Source organism: Elephas maximus, chromosome X (genome assembly GCF_024166365.1).
Source record: "Elephas maximus indicus isolate mEleMax1 chromosome X, mEleMax1 primary haplotype, whole genome shotgun sequence".
In the NCBI taxonomy this organism is placed as follows: Eukaryota; Metazoa; Chordata; class Mammalia; order Proboscidea; family Elephantidae; genus Elephas; species Elephas maximus.
In genome coordinates, this window is record NC_064846.1 from 174,360,217 (window position 1) to 174,386,018 (window position 25,802).

A 25,802-nucleotide genomic window follows, 5' to 3' on the forward strand; every position below is an offset into this window, starting at 1 on the left:
TTAACAATTATAACTTGCTGCTCCTGGCTTGGGGGGAGCCCTGGTGGCACAGTGGTTAAATGTTTGGCTACTAACCGAAAGTTTGGCTGTTTGAAAGCACCAGCCACTGAGCAGGATAAAGATGTGGGAGTCTACTTCTGTAACTATTACAGCCTTGGAACCTCTGTGGGGCAGTTCTACTCTGTCCTACAGGGTTGTTATGGGAATCATTTTGATAGCGACGGGTTTTTTTGTTTGGCTCCTGGCCTCCTTATTGCAGAATGAGGTTCAGTGTGGCCTAAAGCTTGCTTCCGGTAAGCATTGCTGATTTGGGCAAATGCATTTGTTTTGCCTAGTCTTTAGTTTTGAAAAAATGAAGATGTCACTTTGATGACTAAGGTGCATGTGACCCAACCCATGGTCTTTTCAATGGCCTCATATGTGTGCAAACACTGGACAATGAAAAAGGAAGACAGAAGAAGAACTGGCGCATTTTCATGTCATGTTGATGAAGAATATTGAACATACCGTGGACTGCCAGATGAACGAACAAATCCGTCTTAGAAATAAATACAACCAGCACGCTCCTTGGAAGTGAGATGGAGAGACTTCGGCTCACTTACTTTGGACACGTCATCAGGAAAGTTCAGTTGCTGGAAAAGAACATCCTGGTTGGTAAAGTACTGGGTCAGCCAAAAAGAGGGAGACCCTCCCTGAGATGCGGTAACACAGTAGCCTTCACACTGGACTCCAACATACCAGTGATGATGAAGGTGGCACAGGAATGGGCAGCGTTTCATTCTGTCATACGTGTGGTCACCATGAGTCGGAGGCAGCTCAGCAGCAACTAACAACAAGAACAACAGAATCACGTTATTGCCACCTAATGAAACTTTCACTTCATGTTCAGCTAGATACACGTAAGGCCACAAAACAGTTTACTCACTCAGCTCAGTTAGTGACATCACAATCTCCGTAGGAACTCAGGGACCCTGAGACACCCCCTCCTCTCTTGCCCAGAGAGCATGCAGTGACTACCTCTGGACAGCTGTATTTCCTGCTGCTTTTCCAGGAGTCAGAGTTTACACCCTTAGACCTACCTGTTGGTGTTCCCCATCCATCACTGCTTGTCTTGCTGTAACGAGCTTGTCCTCATTGCAGCTCATCTCACTTCCCTCAACATCACGTTTTCAGCCATAAAAAACCCCCATTCTGAGTCGATTCCAACTCATAGTGACCCTTTAGGACAGAGTAGAGCTGCCCCATGGGGTTTCCAAGGAGCGGCTGGTGGATTTGAACCACTGACCTTTTGGTTGGCAGCTTAACCACTGTGCCACCGGGGCTTCCCCTTGTACCCTAAGATCCTGCTTCTCAGGGTTTGCATGTGACGTTCCCTAGCATGCAAACATTCTCACCTTGTCCCTGAGACAGCTCTCCTCCTCCCCTTCTTCCTTCCTATAACTGACATTCACCCTGAGCTTGTGTGGATGTTTCTCCCTTGCCTGTGTCCAGCGTGCGCGTCCTTTGCAAGCTTCCATGGATGCTCCCTGCCCTTATGTCTACGACAGCATCGCCCCGCGTTGTTGTAGCAGATGGATTATTTCCCTGTTCATCCTTGTCTTAGTCTCCGTGTGCTGCTGTAACAAAAATACCGCAAGTGGGAGGCTTTAACGAACAGAAATTTGTGTTCTCACAGTTCAGGAAGCTAGAAACCCAAATTCAGGGCACTGCCTCTAGGAGAAGGCTCTCTCTCTGTTGGTGCTGGGGAAGGTCCTTGTCACTTTCAGCTTCTGTATCTGGTTCCTTGGAGATCTCTATGTGACATCTGTCTTTCCTCATCTGTGCTTGCTTGTTTGTGTACCACATCTGCTCTTTTTATGTCTCAGAAGTGATTGGTTTAAGACACACCCTACACTGATATGACCTTATTCACGTAACAAAGAAAACCCTATCTTCAGGTGGGATTTCGTCTACACGCATAGGGATTAGGATTCACAACACATACTTCTGGGGGCACGATTCCATCCATAACAATCCTATTGGCCTTTTGCTCCTCCTGCACCAGAATAAGCCCTGGCACCCATCTGTCGGTTTGTCATACTGGCCTGGCTTGTGGGTTGCTGTGATGCTGGAAGCTTTGTCACCAGTAATTAGAATACCAACAGGGTCGCCCATGGTGGAAAGGTTTCAGTGGAGTGCCCAGACTAAGACATACTAGGAAGAAAGGTATGGGGACCCAGTTCTGAAAATCAGGCAATGAAAACCTTATGGATCGCAGCAGAATATTGTCCAACTCATTTGCTTTGGGCATGCCATCAGGAACCATCAGTTGCTGGAGGAGGACATCATGTGTGGTGAAGTAGAGGACCAGCCAGGGCAAGGGGGACCCTCAGTGAGATGGACTGGCACAGTAGCCACAATGATGGCCTCCAACATGCCAGCAATCATGAAGATGAAGCAGGACTGGGCAATGTCTCCTTCCGTTGTCATGGGGCCACCATGAGTCTGAAGGGATGGCACGGCAGCTGATAACAGAATGAGAACAGTGTTGTGATCATTATCCTGGCTTCATAAAATATCTAATGAATAAATAAAGATTTCTAATGCACCACCTTTAAAGAAGTACAGATATCTTTTTCACTGGGTAAAATGATGTCCTATTCTATCTTTTTTTGTCATATTCTAAGTTGGCTTGTGAAAAAGAAGACAAAGGAGAACCAAGACTGATGTTGGGACTTCCTTTCCTTTTTCCTCTTTAATTACAGTATGTTTAGCAACTAAAGACCATACAAAGCTTGGAAAGGATAGAAAAAGACAATTAGCAAATTCATTAGTATTTGCTTCTGTTTTTAGTCTTAAGAATAATTAGTTGCCTTAGATAAAGACTTCTGCTAGGCTTAATGCCGTCTGCGTGGATACAGCCTGTATTTCACAAGCATGTTTCCAACATCATGTCAGAGTAACTAGCCTTGTAAATGGGTTAATGACATCTCCCACCAGGCAAAGTCCTTGTTGGTGCCTCTAGACATGAGGACAGGAGTAGAAACGGAAACACATCTCCTGAATTGGCCGGCGTTTGGATTTCTGCACGGCTGGTCTGAAGTATCCAATCTCGCCATGGGGGCAGGAGATAGCTTGCCTAATGATATCACAACCTCTTTGTGATGTAGACATTTTCAGTGATTTATCATGGCCTGATAATATTTGCAAAACTCGGTGATAATTGCTGGTGGAGTCAAATGTATATTTGAGGATCAATTGAGGGAAATGATTAATTCATTAAGCAGATATTTGCCTTTGCAAGTGTTGCATACAAAAAGGACTCTACCGTAGGGCTTTTGGAATAGAAAATGGAATATGGCTATGTAGTTTAGAAAATGAATGTGTGAATATATCGGAAGGTAAAACAAGAAGCACGCTCTTTGAGATATACAGTATACTACTGGATTTTAGAGAAGATAAAATGTCACTTGCAGATGGGAAAACCAGAGATATTTTCATGGGAGTAAGAAGTGACATCTGGGTGACAGAAATGGTTATGCACTTAGCTGCTCTCTGAAAGGCTGGAAGTATGAGTCCACCCAGCGGTGACTTGGAAGAAAGTCCTGGCAATCTGTTCCCAAAAAATCAGCCATTGAGAACCCTGTGGAGCACAGTTCTCCTCTGACACACATGGAGGTGCCTTGGAAGAAAGTCCTGGCAATCTGTTCCCAAAAAATCATCCATTGAAAACCCTGTGGAGCACAGTTATCCTCTGACACACATGGAGGTGCCTTGGAAGAAAGTCCTGGCAATCTGCTCCCTAAAAATCATCCATTGAAAACCCTTGGAGCACAGTTCTCCTCTGACACACATGGGGGTGCCTTGGAAGAAAGTCCTGGCAATCTTCTTCTAAAAAATCATCCATTGAAAACCCTGTGTAGCACAGTTCTCCTCTGACACACATGGAGGTGCCTTGGAAGAAAGTCCTGGCAATCTGCTTCCAAAAAATCATCCATTGAAAACCCTGTGGAGCACAGTTCTCCTCTGACACACATGGAGATGCCATGGAAGAAAGTCCTGGCAATCTGTTCCCAAAAAATCACACATTGAAAACCCTATGGAGCAAGTTCTCCTCTGACAAACATGCAGGTGTCTTGGAAGAAACCCCTGGCAATCTTCTTCCAAAAAATTCACCCACTGAAAACCCTATGGAGCACAGTTCTCCTCTGACACACATGGAGGTGCCTTGGAGAAAAGTGCTTGCAATCTGCTTCTGAAAAATGACCCACTGAAAATCCTATGGAGCACAGTTCTCCTCTGACACACATGGAGGTGTCTTGGAAGAAAAACCTGGCAATCTGCTTCCAAAAAAAATCCACTGAAAACCCTATGGAGCACAGTTCTCCTCTGACACACATGGAGGTGCCTTGGAGGAAAGTGCTTGCAATCTGCTTCTGAAAAATGACCCATTGAAAATCCTATGGAGCACAGTTCTCTGACACACATGGAGGTGTCCTGGAAGAAAAACCTGGCAATCTGCTTCCAAAAAAACCCACTGAAAACCCTGTGGAGCACAGTTCTCCTCTGACACACATGGAGGTGCCCTGGAAGAAAGTCCTGCCAATCTGCTCCCAAAAGATCACCCATTGAGAACCCTATGGAGCACGGTTCTCCTCTGACACACATGGAGGTGCCTTGGAAGAAAGGCCTGGCAATCTGCTTCCAATAAATCACCCTTTGAAAAACCTATGGAGTACGGTTCTCCTGTGACACACATGGAGGTGACTTTGAGGTAAGTCGTGGCAATGTGCTTCCAAAAATTCACCCATTGAAAACACTATGAAGCACAGTTCTCCTCTGACACACATGGAGGTGCCATGGAAGAAAGTCGCGGCAATCCGCTTCCAAGAATTCACCCATTGAAAAGATTGTGGAGCACAGTTCTCTGACACACATGGAGGCGCCATGGAAGAAAGTCCTGGCAATCTGTTCCCAAAAAATCACGCATTGAAAACCCTATGGAGTAAGTTCTCCTCTGACAAACATGCAGGTGTCTTGGAAGAAACCCCTGGCAATCTTCTTCCAAAAAATTCACCCATTGAAAGTCCTATGGAGTACAGTTCTCCTCTGACACACATGGAGGTGTCTTGGAAGAAAAACCTGGCAATCTGCTTCCAAAAAAAATCCACTGAAAACCCTATGGAGCACAGTACTCGTCTGACACACATGGAGGTGCCCTGGAAGAAAGTCCTGCCAATCTGCTCCCAAAAGATCACCCATTGAGAACCCTATGGAGCACAGTTCTCCTCTGACACACATGGAGGTGCCTTGGAAGAAAGTCCTGGCAATCTGCTTCCAAAAAATCATCCATTGAAAACCCTGTGGAGCACAGTTCTCCTCTGACACACACGGAGGTGCCTTGGAAGAAAGTCCTGGCAATCTGTTTCCAAAAAATCATCCATTGAAAACCCTGTGGAGCACAGTTCTCCTCTGACACACACGGAGGTGCCTTGGAAGAAAGTCCTGGCAATCTGCTTCTGAAAAATCATCCATTGAAAACCCTGTGGAGCACAGTTCTCCTCTGACACACATGGAGGTGCCTTGGAAGAAAGTCCTGGCAATTTGCTCCCAAAAGATCACCCATTGAGAACCCTATGGAGCACAGTTCTCCTCTGACACACATGGAAGCGCCATGAGTCGGAGCCAACTGGATGGGAATCAGCAACAGCAACATGCTCCATAACCAGAGAATGGAACAGAAATGTACAAAGGAGAGGATCCCCTTTGTGGTGGCAATGCTTAAGCTGTTGGTTACTTACCCAAAAGATTGGAGGTTTGAGTCCACTGGAGACCCCTCAGAAGAAAGTCCTGGCAATCTAATTCCAAAAAAATCCACGATTGAAAACCCTGTGGAGCACAGTTCTACTCTGACACACATGGGGTCCCCATGAGTCAGAATCAACTTGACAGCGACTGGTTTGCGTTGTCGGATTTGCAAAATAGAGGGGCATTTGGGTACACTCACATCTGTGTGTTTTTTCTCTTTTTGGGGGAGGAGAGGGTGAGGAGTTAGAGAAATGCGCCCGGTTGGATCTTAAACTAAAGCACCCCGTGAAGAAGACAGAAAGCAAGACTGGGGTTTTTCTCATTGACAGATTGCTTTAATAGCCATCTCATTTCTGTGACCAGGTGATATCTGTTTTACCATACCAGCCTTGGCTTCTTGGGAAATCATTGTTTTTCTGCACAGCAGCTCTTCTCTTAACATGAATTCATACATGAGCTGTCTCAGTGCTTTAAGATTTACCTTCAGATAAAAGCCGTTTAGCAATCACAAGCAGCCGTAGCCCAGGTGACCTCCGATCAACTTCCCAGAACATACATCTGAGTAGTAAAGTCTGACTTTGATATTCTGAAAGATTTAAAAAAAATAAGCCTTTTGGAATGAGAAAATGCTAAACAGTGTTATTCCAGGAAGAACCTAGGCCTGGTGACGTTGCCCTCTATTCCTGTAAAATCCAAGATGAAAATGCAATTTTTTTTTTTAAAATATAAACACAGACCATTCTCTTCCAAAGCAGACCTTAAAACACTTTCAGATGAGAGGAGGAACCTGTCATTGGCAGGAGAGTCTAGTTGGTCTAGAAGGGACTGCAAACAAGGGTAGTTATAAATAGTAGCTGCCTGAATTTAACACAAAAGCGGTGCTTTTGGGGAAGCAGGTATCTTGCCTCTGACCACTGCAAGAACTTTTTAAAATGGAAGAGTTTATACCGCCTCCTTGGCCATGAGACCAGAAGAACAGGATGGTGCCCGGCTACCATTACCGAATGTTTGGATCAGGAAATCAACAGATAAATCCTGATCAAAAGGGGGAAAAATGTGAAACGGCATTTCAAATTCTTACAGAATTCAGACTTACTGGACCTATCGAGACTGGAGGAACCCCCAAATCTATGGCTCTGAGAAAATCTTTGTACCATGAACCAAAATTATCACTGCGGTTTAAACTAAACAGCTGCCTAGCTAAATTAGTAAAGGATGGCCGCCATGACCATTGTGCTCTTTTAAAGAATTATCTATATGAAATCCAACGGAGCCCTGGTGGCATGGTGGTTAAAGTGCTCAGCTGCGAACCTAAAATTTGGAGGTTTGAACCCACCAGCTGCTCTGCAGGAAAAAGATGTGGCAGTCTGCTTCCATAAAGATTATGCCTTGGAAGCCCTGTGGGAAAGCTCTACTCTGTCCTATAGGAATAGACTCGATGGCAGTAGGTTTGTTTGTTCGGTTTTACATGAGATCAAATTGTCAAAATAACTCTAAAGAGCAGATGAGAAGTTTATGGGGCAGAGAATCTAAGTCAGCGCTGATGAAATAACGCAGGTAAAGATAACAAGAACGGCGACACGCCACGAAGAATGCAACCAACATGATTGAGTTGTTCACGTAGAAATTGATGAATAGGTACATGTTCTGCTCTGCATATTTTCACCAAAATTAAAATTAAAAAAAAAAAATGGGAGACTGGGGTCTTAAAAACTTGCTAGCGGCCACCTAAGATACAGGTATTGGTCTCTATTCATCCAAAAAAAAAGGAGACCTAAGACTCAAAGAAAAAACTCGTCTACAGGAATAATAATCTATCCCCCAAGGCCTCATCTCTCCTGACACCAGAAGAACTAGATAGTGCCCCGCTACCACTACCAACTGTTCTGAACGGGGCCACAAGGGATGAACCCTGTCAGCATGAGAGAAAAATGTGGAACAGGATCTCAAATTATGAAAACAAACAAACAACCACATGGGCGGGGTGGGGCGGGGAACCACCCTTCAGGAAAAACCAGACCTATCAGACTGGTTGAGCGTGCAGAACTCCCTGAGACAATCGCCCTGAGATACTCTTCAAACCTTGAACCGAAACTAACCCCTGAGGTCACCTTGTAGCTAAATAAGAAATTGGCTGAAAATATAATGAATGTCACCTGTAAGTACTGTGGTCCTTAAAAAAAAAAAAATCACCAATATATCGCCAAGCTGTCAACAATGACTTTCAAACAAAGATGAAGATGTAAGGGGACAGGGAGACTAGATGCATGGAAGTGGAACAACCAGGATGATGAGAGTGTTCATGCATTGTGATGAATGTAACCAGTGTCACTGGACAACTTGTGTAGAAATGAGAATCTAAACTGCTATAAAAACTTTGACCAAAAACACAGTAAACTGTTATTTAAATCATTAAAATATGCAGACTTATAATTAAACATATTACATTTAAAGATAATAAATACTAAAGGCTCATCACTTTCTAATTTTTTTCAAAAAAAAAAAAATTAGAGAGTTTGACATACCAGAACAGCATTTTATAATGCAGAGAAGTCACTTTTTCTTAAAAGAATACATTACAGTAACAACTGGTTATATAAAGGAGATACTGTAGTTTTAATGCCCAGAATAGGAGAGATTGGAGTCCTGGTGGTACAGTGGTTAAGAGCTCAGCTGCTAACCAAAAAGTCAGCAATTCAAATTTACCAGCTGCTCCTTGGAAAGCCTATGGGACAATTCTACTCTGTTCTGTCCTATAGGGTCACTATGAGTTGGAATCAACTTGATGTCAATGGGTTTGTTTTGTTTTTAGGAGCTGTCCAAGGGCTGAACCTCATGGAACATGTTATATTTGTATTTCCAATATCCAGTGAGTTATGTCTCATAGGAAAGTTGTTTTATTATATAGTGGCAATTAAATTGGATCACTACAACTGCCCTCGAGATTTCTTACTGCTAACCTTTGTGGCAAAGGACAAGAGATAAAATACAAGTTTTCATTAAAGCAAAAGTAGCATCTCTATAAAAAGTGGACATAGCACCAAACTCTACAGCTAGCATTGATTCTTATCTCTTTTATAGACTGAGTCTCCCAGTTGGAAGTCCCTGGGTGGTGCAAATGGTGAACATGCCCGGCTGCTAACCAAAAGGTTGGCGGTTCGAGTCCACCCAGAGGTGCCTTCAAAGAAATGCCTGGTGATCTACTTCTGAAAGTTGAGCCATTTGAAAACCCTGTGGAGCACAGTTCTGCTCTGATGATCATGGAGTCACCCCAAGTCTGAGTCGGCTGGTATGGTATTGTACGGTAAAAAACCAAAACCAAACCTGTTGCCATCGAGTCGACTGACTGATAGTGACCCTATTGAATAGAACTGCCCCACTGGGTTTCAAAGGAGTGGCTGGTGGATTCGAACTGCCAACCTTTTGGTTAGCAGCAGAGCTCTTAACCACTGTGCAAATCACGATGAATTCTAAATACAAAAGGACCTTTGTGTCTTTCCTTCTGGCCTATCAATACCTGCCCTGGGCTTGACCACCCTAAATTCAAGAATATGACTCTTTGAACAAGCTCATTTCAAAAATGCTGAGTAGAGAAAGGTAATGCGGGGAAGTACACAAAGTAGGTAGAAAATCTTGTTTAGCTCTGGGATTATTTTTGTCAAAGGTTACTAAGATCAGGAGACATTCTTTTAGTATGTTTCAGGAAAATATTTAAAAGGGAATTTTAAAAATTATTTTTAAACATTCTGATATTCTCTTCTATGGCCATGCATATATATTTTTAAATATGAAAGTGTTATTAAAAATCTAATAATAATGTATTCATTTAAAAATTCCTGCAGTAAACAGCCATGTAGTAGATACGCTTGTTTGTGAAATTTCTCTCTCTGGGTGTACACAATTTGCTATGGCCTGACCCTTCCTGTGAGGTAAACAAAGAACATTTTCCTTCTTTTCATTTCTGCTCACCTATTAAGGCCAAAACTTTGTAAACATATGTAGGGAAATCTGATTGCCAAGACCGATTGACAAGAGTATTATATCATTTGAGAAGGAAAAAAAAAAAGCATTGAAATACCCAATCTTGAATACTGAGGAAGAACTGTTAAAAAAAATATATAAAGTTTATATATCCAGCATTCAGTATTAATTCATTGGTTATTAACTACCCAGGACTGTGCTAACTGCTTTGCGTTTATTATCTCATTAAATACCCTGTCAGTCCTCTAAGATATGTCTGGGCTGTAGGTTGGTGTCCTCGGCTGGCACAAATGGCTAAGTGCTGGAGGACTAATTAAAAAGAGCCACCTCTGAAGAAAGGCCTGGCGATCTGCTTCCGAAAGGTCACAGCCTTGAAAACCCCACGGAGCAGTTCTACTCTGCACATATGGGGTGACGTGAGTCAGGGGCCCATTTGATAGCAGGTGACAACAACGGCAAGCTCTAGATGCCTCTAAAATCCCTCTCAGGGATCCCCATATCCTGGTATTCCAACCCTTGTGTAATCCTCTCCCCTTGTATGTGGGTAGGGATGGGAAGCTGAATGACTTGAATAAAAACAAAAAAACACCACACCTATCGCCATCAAGTTGATTCTGACTCATATCAACCCCACAGGACAGAGTAGTACTGCCCCATACAGTTTCCAAGGAACAGCTGGTGGATTTGAACTGCTGACCTTTTTGTTAGCATCTGAGCTCTTAACCACTATGCCACCAGGGCTCCAAATGACTTGACTGGACTATGGGAAAAGTGATGAGATGCCACATGCATGACTAGTTCATCAAAGACAATGACTTCGTCTTGGTAGCCAGCTTTTCCCACTGCCTACTCATCACGTACACATGAATCATGCAAACTGCCAGATGGAGGGGCCCACATGGCAGGAAACTGAGGGAGGCCTCTGATCAAATCAGCCAGGAACTGAAGGCCTCAGGCCCACGGGACACAGGGGACTGAACCCTGACAGCAAGCACATGAGCTGACAAATGGGATCTTCCTTGTTGAGTCTTGAAATGCTTACAGCCTGAGGATACCCAACCGTACAAGCCATGCGCATATTCCTGACCGTAGAAACTGTGAGATAATAAATACAAGTTGTTTGAAGCCACTGTATTTGGGGATAATTTATTATATAGTAATAGACAGGTGGAGTCCCTGGGTGGTATAAACAATTAGTGTAATCAGCTGCTAACTGAAGGGTTGGAGATTGGAGTCCACCCAGAGGCACCTTGAAAGAAAGACCTGGCTGTCTGCTACTAAAACATCAGCCATTGAAAACCCTGTGGAGCACAGCTCTACTCTGCCACACGTGGGGTCGCCATGAGTCAGAGTCAACTCAATGGCAACTGGTAAAAAAAAAAAAAAAAAAAAAAAAGGCAATAGAGTCTATTTAGAGTTTATTTATCATATGTGAAAGACATCATATTGAGGCAACAAAAGAAATACCTGTTGTTACGTAACTAGACAGAACTGTTGAATCCATAACCTTAACAGGTGTTCTGGCCAGGAAATACAAGATTTTGACAAACTTTATGTTTTTGATAAATGTGTGCTTGATAGGAATTGCGTTTAGGCCTTTCTCTTATCCTTTTGAAAGCAAATTTACTTTATCAGTAAAAGTCCCAAGACCCCCCTGTCTGATAGAAATCCAACTCCAGGCTGCCATATTTTCTGCCCATTGTATATTGAAAAAAGCCTGCAAGTCTTGATTTTGGTGAGGCAGCTTTTTCGCTATTGTCTTAGTTATCTAGTGCTGCTATAACAGAAATATCACACGTGAGTAGCTTTAACGAAGAGAAATTTAGTCTTTCCCAGTCTAGGAGGATAGAAGTCTGAACTCAGGGTGCCAGCTCCAGGGGAAGGCTTTCTCTCTCTGTTGGCTCTGGGGGAAGGTCCTTGTCATCAGTCTTCCCCTGGTCTAGGAGCTTCTCAGTACAGGAACACTGGGTCCAAAGGACACGCTGTTCACCTGGCTCTTATTTCTTGGTGGTACGAGGTCTCCCTATCTCTCTGCTCACTTCTCTCTTTTGTGCCTCAAAAGAGATTGATTTAAGACACAACTCAATCTTGTAGATTGAGTCCTACCTCATTAACATAACTGCCTCTAATCCTGCCTCATTAACATCATAGAGATTAGGATTTACAACACATAGGATAATCACATCAGATGACAAAATGGTGGACAAACACACAATACTGGGAATCATGGCCTCGCAAGGTTGACATGTATTTTGGGGGGACACAATTCAATCCATGACAACTTTGTAATGCTAAACTCCTCTTTCTTGGTTTGCAGGAAACTTGGGGGTAATTTGAAGCCTGTGCATAGACTCAATTACGTACGCACTGTAAGATAAAACTATTTTTGCTTTCTGAGGGAATTCTTCATAAGGTTGGTGGCAATAACAACTCCTTTCTCCTCAGGGCAGGTTTACATCTGAGTGTTCCGTGTAATGCACTGAGGAGAAGTGCCAATGGCAGCAGCTGAACACCCCATGAGCTGGCGAATTGGAGGCACCAGTGTCATAATCCCGATTCCTGTACAATGTAGGTATAGGGGAGGCTTTCTGGAAAATGCTTGTGGTTTTAGCTTCGTTTCTCAAAAAGTGAATTTGGACTTGAACTTGGCCATGTGGCCAAGACATTGTAGTTCAGACATAAGCTGATCCTCCCTCTGCAGATTTTACTTCACATTACGTAGTGAAAAAACTGCCTCATCGAAACCAACACTCGTAGGCTATTCTCAGAGTAACATGGTGGTGGGGGAGATGGCGGCTTGGAGTTGCGTTTCTGTCAGGAATGTTTCTCCCTTCTCACCCCTCCATTGGCCTAGATTATGTATCTGTAAATTGTTAAGTATTTCACATTTCACAAAAAATATTTTTTCCACATGCCTGTTGTCCCATGATCTTCACAACAGATCTGCAAGGAGGCAGGTGGGACAGATATTATTTTGTGCACTTTGCAATAGAAGAGACAGTGTTTGGGGGGTTTCAGTGTTTGGGGGGTTTCACACTGGCCAGTGTCACGTGTGGATGTGAAGAAGCAACCGAGGAATTGGAGTGGGATATTCTGACCTCCAATCGCATGTTCTCCCCATGATGTGACTCCGTCTCTGTTGTTGTTGTCATTAGGTGCTGTTGAGTTGGCTCCAACCCATAGCAACCCTAGGTACAACAGAACGAAACACTGCCTGGTCCTGCACCATCCTCACAATTGTCGTTAGGCTTGAGCCCATTGTTGCAGCCACTGTGTCGATCCATCTCTTTGAGGGTCTTCCTCTTTTTCAGTGACCCTCTACTTTACCGAGCAGGATGTCTTTCTCCAGGAGCTGGGTTAGGTGTTATATAAGAACGCAACCATGCTTGGGAAGAGGAGCAGAAATGGAGTAATTTAGAGGAACAGAACACTTGAGCTCTTAAGCAGAAACTTCCTCTGGCAATGCCTATTTCAGCACTTGAGCCATAAAAACCTCTACCGGCCATTTTTGCTTGTTTCATTGTGTTGTCATTGTTCATGTCATCGACTTGGCAGTGATTCTGGCTGACCTCATGTGTAACAGAACAAGGTGTTGCCTGATCCTGGGCCATCTTCATAATCTTTGGTAAGCTTGAGTCCATTGTTGCAACTATGATGCCAATCCATCTCCCTTAGAATCTCCTTTCATCTTCACTGACCCTCTATCAACTGTGATGTCCTTTTCTAGCAACTGGTTTTTTCCGATGACATGTCCAAAGTAAGTGAACCAAAGTCTCATCGTTCTCACTTCTAAGGAACATTATGGTTGTATTTTTTCTTAGACTGATTTGTTGGTTCTTCTGGCAGTCCATGGTATATTGAATATTCTCTGCCAACACCACAGTTCAAAGGCATCGGTTCTTCTTCTGTCTTCCTTTTACAGTATCTGTTTCGCTGTATATCTCTTAACGCTACTGCAGGATTACATGGCTTCATTGATGTACCAAGGGATGTATATGTAGGTAACGCATTATCCCAGTTCTCTTGCTATTAAGACTAAAAACATTTGCTCCCTTTGTTATTGGGTAACAACACTAGATTGTTGTTGTCTTGGTTATCTAGTGTTGCTATAACAGAAATACCACAAGTGGATGAGTTTAACAAAGTGAAGTTTATTTCCTCATGGTAAAGGAGGCTAAAAGTCCAAATACAAGGCATCACCTCCAGGGGAAGCCTTTCTTTCTCTGTTGGCTCTGGAGGAAGGTCCTTGTCATTAATCTTCCCCTGGCCGAGGAGCTTCTCAGCTCAGGGACTCTGGCTCCAAAGGACGCACTCTGCTCCTGGTGCTTCTTTCTCGGTGGTGTGAGGTCCCCCTGTCTCTCTGCTCGCTTCTCTCCTTTGTATCTCAGAAGAGATTGGCTTAAAACACTATCTAATCTTGTAGATCTCCTCAATATAACTCCTGCTAATCCAGCTTATTACGTCATGGTGATAGGATTTATGACACACAGGGAAATCACATCAGATGACTAAATGGTAGACAATCATACAATACTGGGAATCAAGACCTAGCCACGTTGACAGATATTTTGGGGGGACACAATTCAATCCGTGACAGAGGTTCTAATTTTTTTTTGCTGTTAGTAAATTTTTTAAGTATTTTTTTCCCACTTTTCTGCCTCAAAAACTGTTTACACACTAAAATTTGGGATATTTTTAAAATTCCAAACCTTGGGGAATAGCTTTACTTCAAAAGTGGAAATTTAGTTTTAATTAGTTACCTATTACTTAGTTAATTTTCAAGGCAATCTGATTCCAAAATGCCATTCAGAATACAGCCTCTGTATTTTTCGGTTTTCAAGGAGACTAAGTTTATAGGTGAATGCATCCTTGTCTAGAAAAACTTGGTGGGGTTCTCTAAAAATATTGGCTGTGCCTAATTTTTATTAATACATACAACTTCTAAGGAAAGTTTAGAAATAAAAAAAAATTGTAGTTGTCTAGAGATTAACTCACCAAAGTGTCCAGTTGATGGCTATGCATTGACTTTATGTAATAAAACTTTTTTTCTAGAATACCACAACTAGAAATGTACAAATTGTTGACATTCTATACTGTTAGCATTATATAGATTTTTAATAGTCATACTCACATTAGAATTATTTGCCTGTGAGCCAACAGTGAGGCTGTCTCAGGTTGACCATATATTACATGGCAACTAGTTAAAAATATTAGACGAATTCAAAGTATGATGAAAAAGTAAACATAATACGATTTTCTCTTCCACATAAATCAACATTGAAAATCCAGTCCAAGAGCTGGCATAGAGTTGCCATGGACACAAAGCTATTTTTATAATAAAGATAAAACCAACATCATTGCTTCATAATGATGTTTTGAGAATGTTCTCAATAGAACTGAACACTCTGCTGTTCTAAAAAACACTGAGGTTATTAACCAAAGACAGTCAATTAACCCTTTCATGGATAAATTATTATTTTTTTGGAATTTTCTGGCGATACCAAGTTTTTTCCACTAATGGAATGAAAGTTGAATCATTGTTTGTTCTAGTATTTTTGTTATTTGAAAAAATGGGGTGGCAATTGCAAATGGGATATATCGGTCCCGTGTTCAATAAAGCACATCACACACATGGGACATACTGGTCCCATGGGGCATCACACATCCTGGTTACACTTCAGCCATAAAATATCTTAATCAGCTTTCCAAAAGTACACACAAAATATTAAATAAACATTGCACTTGCTGCCCATAATTGTTATCAGTTTGATTTACAGTGGGCCTTATCGGTCCCATGTTCCATGATGCACATCGCATATGTGGGACCTATTGGTCCCATGGCCCCGGGAGTGCTTCATACACTGCATTCCCAAATGCCAGCAACGGTACCTTCCCACTAACACAAAGGAAATAGTAAACGTACTTGCAAGCCTTGTCTCACTGTACAGAAGCCAAAAGACACAAAAATTTCCCACAATCACTCCTCCGGGAAGCATCCCCTCATTCGAGTGGCTCTCAGCACTCAAATGTGGTGCAGATCAACTTCCTTTGTCTTTTAGGCAGTTGCACCAGTATGTGCCTTGACGCCAGAGTGTACTAAAGTGGCTCAAATGCCTAGCATTAAACGTCCAACGGCGAAAACATGTAACAGGAGCGGTATCTCTTGGTCCATGAAAGGGTTAAGGAAAAATTAAAAAGGAGACTCTATTCAGATTAATAAAGATGGGAAAAGTCTCATTTTCTGGAAATTACACAATATCTGAAGCCTGACTGAGTTGATCTATAATATTTGATTAAAGCTAACATACCCAAAGCCTTGCAGTAGTAAATTCAAAGAGTCACTAAAATAGAAATGGAGAGGAGAAACTCCACATTTTCACAATTCATTCGGGACCTTTCCTGAATTATTTAGATATGTAGGCTAAATGGCAGAAAACCCCAAAGGCTGTTGCCCATGAATGCTGTGATTTTTTTCCCAAAGATAATCTTAGAATTTCTGTCATTTAGTAGATTAAATTTAATTGAACTCTCGGTGGTTCACTTCCTCAGGGATGCTGTATGAGGGTAGGTAGTATAGAAGAGTGTTTTAAGGTGCAGATGGTAAATACCAACTCTATTATTGTCATTGTTAAGGTTGTTTGTCACCTTGGCTGGGCCGTGATTCTTAGTGGTTTGGCAGTTACGATGCAGTTTGGCAGCTGTATGATGATGATGACTATACACATGGACCTTGCCAGATGGAACACACAGGAATGAAATCGACTACACCTGTAGAAAGAGACGATGGAAAAGCTCGGTATCATCAGTCAGAACAAGGCCAGGCGCTGACTGTGGAACAGACCATCAACTGCTCATGTGGAAGTTCAAGCTGAAACTGAAGAAAATTGGAGCAAGCCCACAAGGGCCAGAATACAACCTTGAGTATATCTTACCTGAATTTAAAGACCATCTCAAGAATAGATTTAGACCAGATGAGTTGTGGAATGACATCAAGGACATCATACCTAAAGAAAGCAAGAGGTCATTGAAAAGACAGGAAAGAAGGAAAAAGCCAAGATGGATATAAGAGGAGACTCTGAAACTTCCTCTCGAATGGCAAGCAGCCAAAGTGAAAGGAAGAAATGATGAAGTAAAAGAGCTGAACAGAAGATTTCAAAGGGCGGCTTGAGAAGACAAAGTAAAATGTTATAATGACATGTGCAAAGAGCTGGAGATGGAAAACCAAAAGGGAATAACATGCTCGGCATTTCTCAAGCTGAAAGAACTGAGGAAAAAATTCAAGCCTCAAGTTGCAATCGTGAAGGATTCTATGGGAAAAATATTAAACGATGCAGGAAACATCAAAAGAAGATGGAAGAAATACACAGAGTCATTACACCAAAAAGAATTAGTTGACGTTCAACCATTTCAAGAGGTGGCATATGGTCAGGAACCAATGGTACTGAAGGAAGAAGTCAAAGATGCCCTGAAGGCAGTGGCAAAAAACAAGGCTCCAGAAACTGACGGAATATCAATTGAGATGTTTCAACAAACAGAGGCAGCGCTGGAGGTGCTCACTCGTCTATGCCAAAAAATATGGAAGACAGCTTCCTGGCCAACTGTCTGGAAGAGATCCATATTTATGCCTATTCCCAAGAAAGGTGATCCAACCGAATGTGGAAATTATAGAACAATATCATTAATATCACACACAAGCAAAATTTTGCTGAAGATCATTCAAAAACAGCTGCAGCAGTATATCAACAGGGAACTGCTAGAAATTCAGGCCAGATTCAGAAGAGGATGTGGAACCAGGGATATCATTGCTGATGTCAGATGGATCCTGGCTGAAAGCAGAGAATATCAGAAGGATGTTTACCTATGTTTCATTGACTATGCATTCGACTGTGTGGATCATAACAAATTATGGATAACATTGTGAAAAATGGGAGTTCCAGAACACTTAATTGTGCTCATGAGGAACCTTTACATAGATCAAGAGGTAGTTGTTCAGACAAAGGAAGGGGAAACTGATTGGTTTAAAGTCAGGAAAAGTGTGTGTCAGGGTTGTATCTTTTCACCATACTTATTCAATCTGTATGCTGAGCAAATAATCCGGGAGGCTGGACTATACAAAGAAGAACATGGCGTCAGGATTGGAGGAAGACGCATTAACAACCTTTGTTATGCAGATGATACAACCTTGCTTGCTGAAAGTGAAGAGGACTTGAAGCACTTACTAATGAAGATCAAAGACCACAGGCTTCAGTATAGATTACAACTCAACATAAAACAAAAATCCTCACAAATGGACCAATAAGCAACATCATGATAAATGGAGAAAAGATTGAAGTTGTCAAAGATTTCCTTTTACTTGGGTCCACAATCAACAGCCATGGAAGCAGCAGTCAAGAAAGCAAAAGATGCATTGCATTGGGCAAATCTGTTGCAAAGGACCTCTTCAAAGTGTTGAAGAGCAAAGATATCACCTTGAAGACTAAGGTGCGCCTGGCCCAATCCATGGTATTTTCAGTCGCATTATATGCATGTGAAAGCCGGACAATGAATAAGGAAGACCGAACAAGAATTGACGCCTTTGAATTGTGGTGTTGGTGAAGAATATTGAATATACCACGGACTGCCAAAAGAACGAACAGATCTGTCTTGGAAGAAGTACAACCACAATGCTCATTAGAAGCGAGAATGGCGAGACTGTGTCTTACATACTTTGGACATGTTGTCAGGAGGGATTAGTCCCTGGAGAAGGACATCATGTTTGGCAAAGTACACGGTCAGTGGAAAAGAGGAAGACCCTCAAGGAGATGGATTGACACAGTGGCTGCAACAATGGGCTCAAGTATAACAACGATTGTAAGGAAGGCGCAGGACCGGGCAGTGTTTCGTTCTGTTGCACATGGGGTTGCTATGAGTCACCTCCATGATGAGATTTGATATAACGTGATCACCTCCATGGTGGGATCTGCTGTGAGCAGCCGATCAATTTAAAGAGAGTTTCCTTGGGAATGTGGCCTGCATCCAGTGTAGGTAGATTTTCTGGCAAGGCTCAAGGTTTTCACTCGCTCTGGATCCTGCACCTGCCTTCTGTTGGTCTGATCTCTGGCTCCTGTGACTTGAGCTAGCAGCTTACCTGCTGTGTTGCCTGCTGATCTTGGCATCCATCAGTCTCTGCAGCCTGTGAGCCAGAGCCCTGCTCTCTGGACTTTCGATCTTGGGTTTGCCAGCCCCTGCAGCTGTGTGAATCAGGAGAAGCCTGTATCCTGGCCCATTGGACTTATGATAAGATTTGGCCCATGAAAAACATTGTTTTATGAAGTCAGTGAACAATGAATGAAATGCTGTTTAAATGCTGTCAGAAGAAGAACAAGTAAGCCAAGACTAGAAGCTGGGACAGAGAGTGCTCGGTCTGAATACTATGCTGTGTCTGAATGGGCGGTGTAGCGTACAGACAGAAGACTCAATTTGGGCAGTACTGGCCCAGGGATTAAGGGCTCATCTGCTAACCAAAAGGTGAGCTGTTCAAATCCATCAGCCGCCCCTTGGAAACGGTATGGGGCAGTTCTACTCTGTCCTATAGGGTCGCTATGAGTCAGAATTGACTCTATGGCAGCAGGTACGGTACGGGTATTTGCTATTTCCTGTAGACAAACTGTGTGAGTGTGTGTGTGTGCATGTGCGCGTGCATGCGTGTGTGTGTGTGTGTAAGCAAAACAAGTCGCTGTGAAGTCACTGCCAACTCCTGGTGGCCCCGTGTGTTTCAGAGTAGAACTGCATTCCATATGGTTTACAGCAGCTAACCTTTTGGAAGTAGATTGCCAGGACTTTTTTCCTAAGGTGTCTTTGTGTGGATTCGAACCAGCAATCTTTCGGTTAGCAGTTGTCTCAGTTACCTAAGTGCTGCTAAAACAGAAATACCACAAGTGAATGGCTTTAACAAAGAGAAATTTATGCTGTCATAGCCCAGGAGGCTAGAAGTTCAAATTCACCTCCAGGGGATGGCTTTCTCTCTCTGTAAACTCTGGAGGAAGGTCCTTGCCATCAGTCTTCCCCTGGTCTAGGAGCTTCTCAGCACAGGGACTCTGGATCCAAACGGCACGTCCCCTCCTGTTTTTTCATTCTTGATGACATGAGGTCCCTCTGTCTCTCCCCTTGCTTCTCTCTTTTATATCTCAGAAGAGATTGACTCAAGATACGACCTAATCTTATAGATTGAGTCCTGCTTTATTAACATTATAGAGGTAGGATTTACAGCACACAGGAAAATCACATCTAATGACAAAATGGTGGACAATCACATAATACCAGGGAAGATTGATGACAAGGACATTCCTCCAGAGCTGACAGAGAGAGCAAGCCTTTCCCGGGAGTTGACAGCCTGGATTTGGACTTGTAGCCTACTAGACTGTGAGAGGATAAACTTCTCTTTATTAAAGCCATCCACTCGTGGTATTTCTGTTATAGCAGCACTAGATGACTGAGACATGGACTTAGTACGATTTCCCTAGAATCTGATCTACAATATCAACAACCCCAAATAACATGAATAATGTTTAAGGGAAGTTATTTGTTGATATTTGCAAAGAAATATTAAAACTTGTGAGTAGGTAAATGTTCAACTATGTCGATCATTTTGGGAAAAAAAAAATCTTGAAATATAAAATTGCAAAACAGGGTTTTGTGTTTTTGAGAACATTCAAAGGCCAAGGCTCCTAAACACCATCTACAATGGGAAATGGTAGTGTAAAATCTAAAGAAGCAAAACACCTTCTAACAGTTTTCAGTATTAAACTCCAAAGCTGCAAATGCTGTCAAAGGTTACTGAGAAATCGAAAGAGAGGGGCAAAAAGATACAGCCTTAGGAAAAATGTTCCAGGACAGAAAGAAAGGGAACGAATACAGAAGTATGAATCCCTGAATACTGCTTACAGCAATGAACAAATAAATCAAAAACACAAAAGTGAACTTAGAACTCCTTCCAGAGAACTGCCTTGTGTAAACATCCTCGCAGCCTTGATGTTTGCCAGTAAAATTACAAACAGTGATTCTTAGTCCCCTCCCAGGACAGTATGCATTTGATCTCTTCTTTCTGTGGGTCTCTTTTATTTTTACGTGACCTCAGAAAAACCAAACCCATTGCTGTCCAGTCAATTCCAAGTCAGCAACCCTGTAGGAGAGGGTGGAACTGCCCCGTAGGGTTTCCAAGGAGCAGCTGGTGAATTTGAACTGGCGACCTTTTGGTCAGCAGCCAAGCTCTTAACCACTGTGCCACCAAATTGGAACTGACCTCAGTGAGTCAGAATAAATTTTGTACTACACGGAAAAATACCACTGGGTTCTCAGATGATGGAAAACTTGGAAGGGTCTGAATTTGGGGGACATGATGCAATTTAATTATAACCCAAAGGGGGAGTCAGGGTTCTTACCATCTTCAGTCTCCTAAACATTTCACAGGTCACATGGGAAATCAGAGGATACTGACTTATTTATAATTAATGCTTCATGGATACCCATCAAACCAAGTTTATTACTTTTGGACTCAAATACTGAGATCATTAATTAAAAAAAATGTACATATATATATGTGGCTATAACAAATGTTTAACTTGCCTTTAACCTTGACGTTTTATGAATATTGTAATTATATTTCTAAATGAACTATGCATTCGCTACTTAAACTTAAATTACAAGTCAGTAATCATAGTCTGCTTATATGGGAGAGTAAGGAGCTGTGGTGGAGCAGTAGTGAAGCGCCCAGCTGCTAACCAAAAAGATGGGGCAGCCTGCTTCTGTAAGGATTACAGCCTTGGAAACCCCATGGGGTAGTTCTACCCTGTTCTGTAAGGTCACTAGGAGTTGGAATTGACTTGATGGCAACGCGTTTTGGGTGGCTCAGTGGATAAGTGTTTGGCCGCTAACAAAGTTCAGCATTCAAGCCCACCAGCCACACCAAGGGAGAAAGATGTGGCAGTCAGCTCCCGTAAAGATTACAGCCTTGGAAACCCTGTGGGGCAGTTCTACACCATTCTATAGGGTTTCTATGAGTCGGAATTGACTCAAAGGCAATGGAGTTTTTTGTTTTTTTTTTCTTTTTAATATTAAAATTGGGTTGTTGTTCCCAGTTGCCATCAAGTCGACGCTGACTTATGGTGACCTTATATACAACAGAACAAAATGTTGCCTGGTCCTGCGTCATCCTCACAATTGCCTGTATGTTCGAGTCCATCATTGTTGCCGCTGTGCCAACCCGTCTCACTGAGGGCCTCACTCACCTTCGCTGGCCCTCTACTTCACCAAACTTGATGTTCTCCTCCAGCCATTGATCCCTCCTGATGACGTGTCCAAGGCAAGCAAATCAGACAGTGTTCTGTTGTTATCCATAAGGTTTTCATTGGCTCATTTTTCGACGTAGATAGCTAGGCCTTTCCTCTTAGTCTGCCTTAATTTTGAGGCTCCTCTGAAATCTGTCCACCTTGCGTGACCCTGCTGGTATTTGAAATACTGGCGGCATAGCTTCCAGTATCACAGCAACACGCAAACCCCCACAGTATGACAGACAGACAGACGGGTGACGGAAAGATGAGTAAAGCCTCTTATGAATATCCATACACGTTCACGGACAGACTAAGATGCTATGTACTAGAAAGACAATGAAACAAGAAATTATCTCTTTCTTCAGAGGGCTTACTACTTCTTCAGGGAAGCACAAGATGCACTTAGAAAGATATATAACAACAGATAACCGCATCCACTATGAGCCAAGTAATGGGTATGCCCTGGCCTGTGGAGTGAATGCAAATGAGTGGGTTTTAGAGGAGCAAGCAAGAACTCTGAAGGAAGGCTTTAAGGAGGAACTAGAATTTGAGTTGATCTTTTTTCTCCATATTTTATTGTGAAATCGTTCAAACATAAAGCAATATTGAAACACTTTCAAAGCGAGTGCCTGTTTAAACCAGCACATAAATTTTACCGTTAATATTTTTTCATAATATTTTTATCTGTGCCCCTGGGTAGTGTGAACGGTTAAGTGCTCAACTACTAGCTGAAAGTTTTGCAGTTCGAACCCACCCAGAGGTGCCTCAGAAGACAGGCCTGGCGATCTGCTGCCAAATGGTCGCAGCCCAGAAAACCCTACGGAGCACAGTTCTACTCTGTGCACATGGGGTTGCCATACGTCAGAATCATCTCCATGGCAACAAATGACAACAGCCATTTTTATCGAGTATCTATCTACGTCTCCATTCCTCTACCCATTCACCAGTCCATCTTATTTTTTGATTCATCTCAAAGGAAATTACAGGCGTTAGCACATTGCCCTCTAAATACTTCAGCACGCATAGCACTGCGGTTCCTGGGTGATGCAAACAATTAGCACACTCGACTGTGAAATGAGAGGCTGGAGGTTCAAGCCCACCCAGAGGCACCTGAGAAGAAAGGCCTGGAGATCTACTTTAGAAAAATCAGCCACTGAAAACCCGATGGAGCACAGATCTACTGTGACACACATGGGGTCGCCATGAGTCAGAATCAACGCCACGACAACTGTTTTTTTGGTTCTTATTAGATTGCAAGCTCTTTGAAACCAGAGATCTATTCTTGTCTCCCATGCCTGCCACCCTGCATGGCTCAATACTGGTATTCAGCAAGTGCTGAATGACTGAATAAACAAACGAGTTAAAAGAACCCAGTCTGTTAAGCTTGTGTGAGAGTAAATATTGATAACGGCTGGTGGAGTTCACGGCAACCTGAGCGTCCCTAGAGGAAGAAACGTGGTCACCTCTAACAGCTCGTATTCAAGAAGGGCTTTCTTTCTGTCTGTCATTTTTTTAAGTTCTAAGCAACTGCCATCTACAGACACTGTAACTGTTCTCAGCCGAGATTCTTCCCCTTCTTTTTTATTTTTTGCTGGATATTTAAGCTGCTTAAGGCCTTTTTATACCATTTGAGTGTGGGAAACGATGTAGTGCACGCACTTCATAGTCACTACTCTGCTTTCCTCGTGTAGGAAATAGCTTAATAAAATAAGCCGTCAGTTCTGAGTGGGTGGTATCTTTAGGACTGCCAGAAACATAGTAAAAAAAAAAAAAAAAATTAGGAACTAAGCAGCTGGTGCAATCCTAGTTGATTTTCTCCAAATGTTAGTGCACATAAGTGCACATTGGCGATCTATGTTGCAAGAAATAATGGCCAAAACACTGGCCACAGACTTAATAATTTGTTACATGAGGACTGGTGAGTATTGTTATGATAAAGAATAAACATAATATATGCTGCGGAATCCATAAAGCTCACCATCCATTTGTCAGTGTGTCATGCTGAGTTGGCTTGCGCGTTGCTGTGATGTTGGAAGCTATGCCACTGGTATTTCAGATACCAGCAGGGTCTCCCATGGTGGACAGGTTTCAGCTGAGCTTCCAGACCAAGAGACCAGGAAGAAAGGTCTGGTGATTTACTTCTGAAAGATCATAGCCATTGAGAACCCTACAGGACACCCTTCTACTCTGACACACAAAAGTTGCCATGAGTTGGAAGCAACTTGACAGCAGCTGTTTTTTTTTGCAAAAGTCCCCGCTTTTCTCATATGATGAACACTACAGCCTCCAATATTTTAACCCAAGAAAGTGGTGTTTCAGATGTATCAAGGCAGGAAGGAAAAGGAAGGAAGAGAAAAAGATAGCCCAGCAGGAAATGAGGAAAAACAGAAAAAACAAAAGAACCGTCAAACAAGTCCTCAGTGGTGGAGAAATAAGCAATAAAGAATATCTGATAGCAAGAACAGTTAGGTAAGTGCTAAAAGTAGAACACAAATAACATATCTCATTTGAAACAAAAGTATGTGTATCAGAACACTTAAAAATTATAATGTTCCCATAATTCACACCTTACCTTGAAATTTTTTTTTCTATAAATTGTGTTACCTCCTGTAAATCTGCCTTGGACGTATATTCCTACTCATGGCAATTCATATCTTTAAGTTAATCTCATAATGAGAAAATAATACTGTCCATGTTTTCCTTAAATTATCCTTCATTGTTAAAGACTTTGAATTTAATAACACTTTCCCCTAAAGACATCCAAACTAACTTCTCTTTGACCTAATATTACATCTTTCAATGGGTATCAGCCCTAAGGATTTCTCCCTGCAATTCTATGTTAAATTAAAAAAAAAAAATCGGGAGCAAAGAAGGTGGGAGTTTGCCATTGTATAATCTTTGCACCTCTGCGTATTAAAAAAAAAAAATTAGTGGTTAAATATGTAACTGTGAGATGTAGCTATGCATTAGGAGCAAGAAGAGAGTTTAAATTATAATAACCATATCATAAAATAATGATTGCAAGGCCACCTAACTCTATATGACCCAGTCCCTAACTGAGGATGAAAAACACAGTGTTATTAAAATTATTCTTTATAAACATATTAGGCTACGGAGGGCCAATAACATCTTGCAGAAGTTCTTAGGCTGCCTTTCATATATGACACCTGAGCTCCAACCAGGAGGATATCTGTGGTGATCAAATAATAAACCTGGTGTGGCTCCAGAAATTTAGAGAAAGGCAGTGGGCCTCCACCTTGCACAGAAATGAATCCTGATACTCAGCTCAACTCCTGGTAAGGAGTTAACCTTGGAAGTCATCCAGGATGTAAAGTCAGGTTTTATTTTGACTACAGGGTGACTGCTTCCTAGTCATCGTCACCACCATCATCACCATTACCACCGTCATCATCCCCACCACCATCATCATCACCACCATCATCACACCATCACCGTCATCACCTTCATCACCATCACCATTATCCCACCATCACTATCACTATCGTCACCATCATCACCACCATCATCACCTTCATCACCATCACCATTATCCCACCATCACTATCACTATCATCACCATCAACACCACCATCATCACCTTCATCACTATCACCATTATCACCACCGTCACCGTCAATATCATCATCACCAATATCATTGTCATCAACACCTCCACCGTCATTCGTCTGATCTTTACTGTTGAGAAAGCATTTTCATGTGATTTCT

The 25,802-nt window shown here is 42.3% G+C and overlaps 1 protein-coding gene across 3 annotated transcripts in view; it reads left to right on the forward strand.

The window, feature by feature from the left end:
• The window catches only part of NLGN4X (neuroligin 4 X-linked), a 620,760-nt gene that overhangs the window by 18,422 nt on the left and 576,536 nt on the right, over positions 1-25,802 (forward strand). For all 3 annotated transcript variants that reach the window (XM_049872280.1, XM_049872286.1, XM_049872283.1), the window contains exon 2: positions 12,214-12,336. The gene's annotated coding sequence lies outside the window, so the exon portion shown is untranslated. The remainder of the gene's footprint in view (positions 1-12,213; positions 12,337-25,802) is intronic.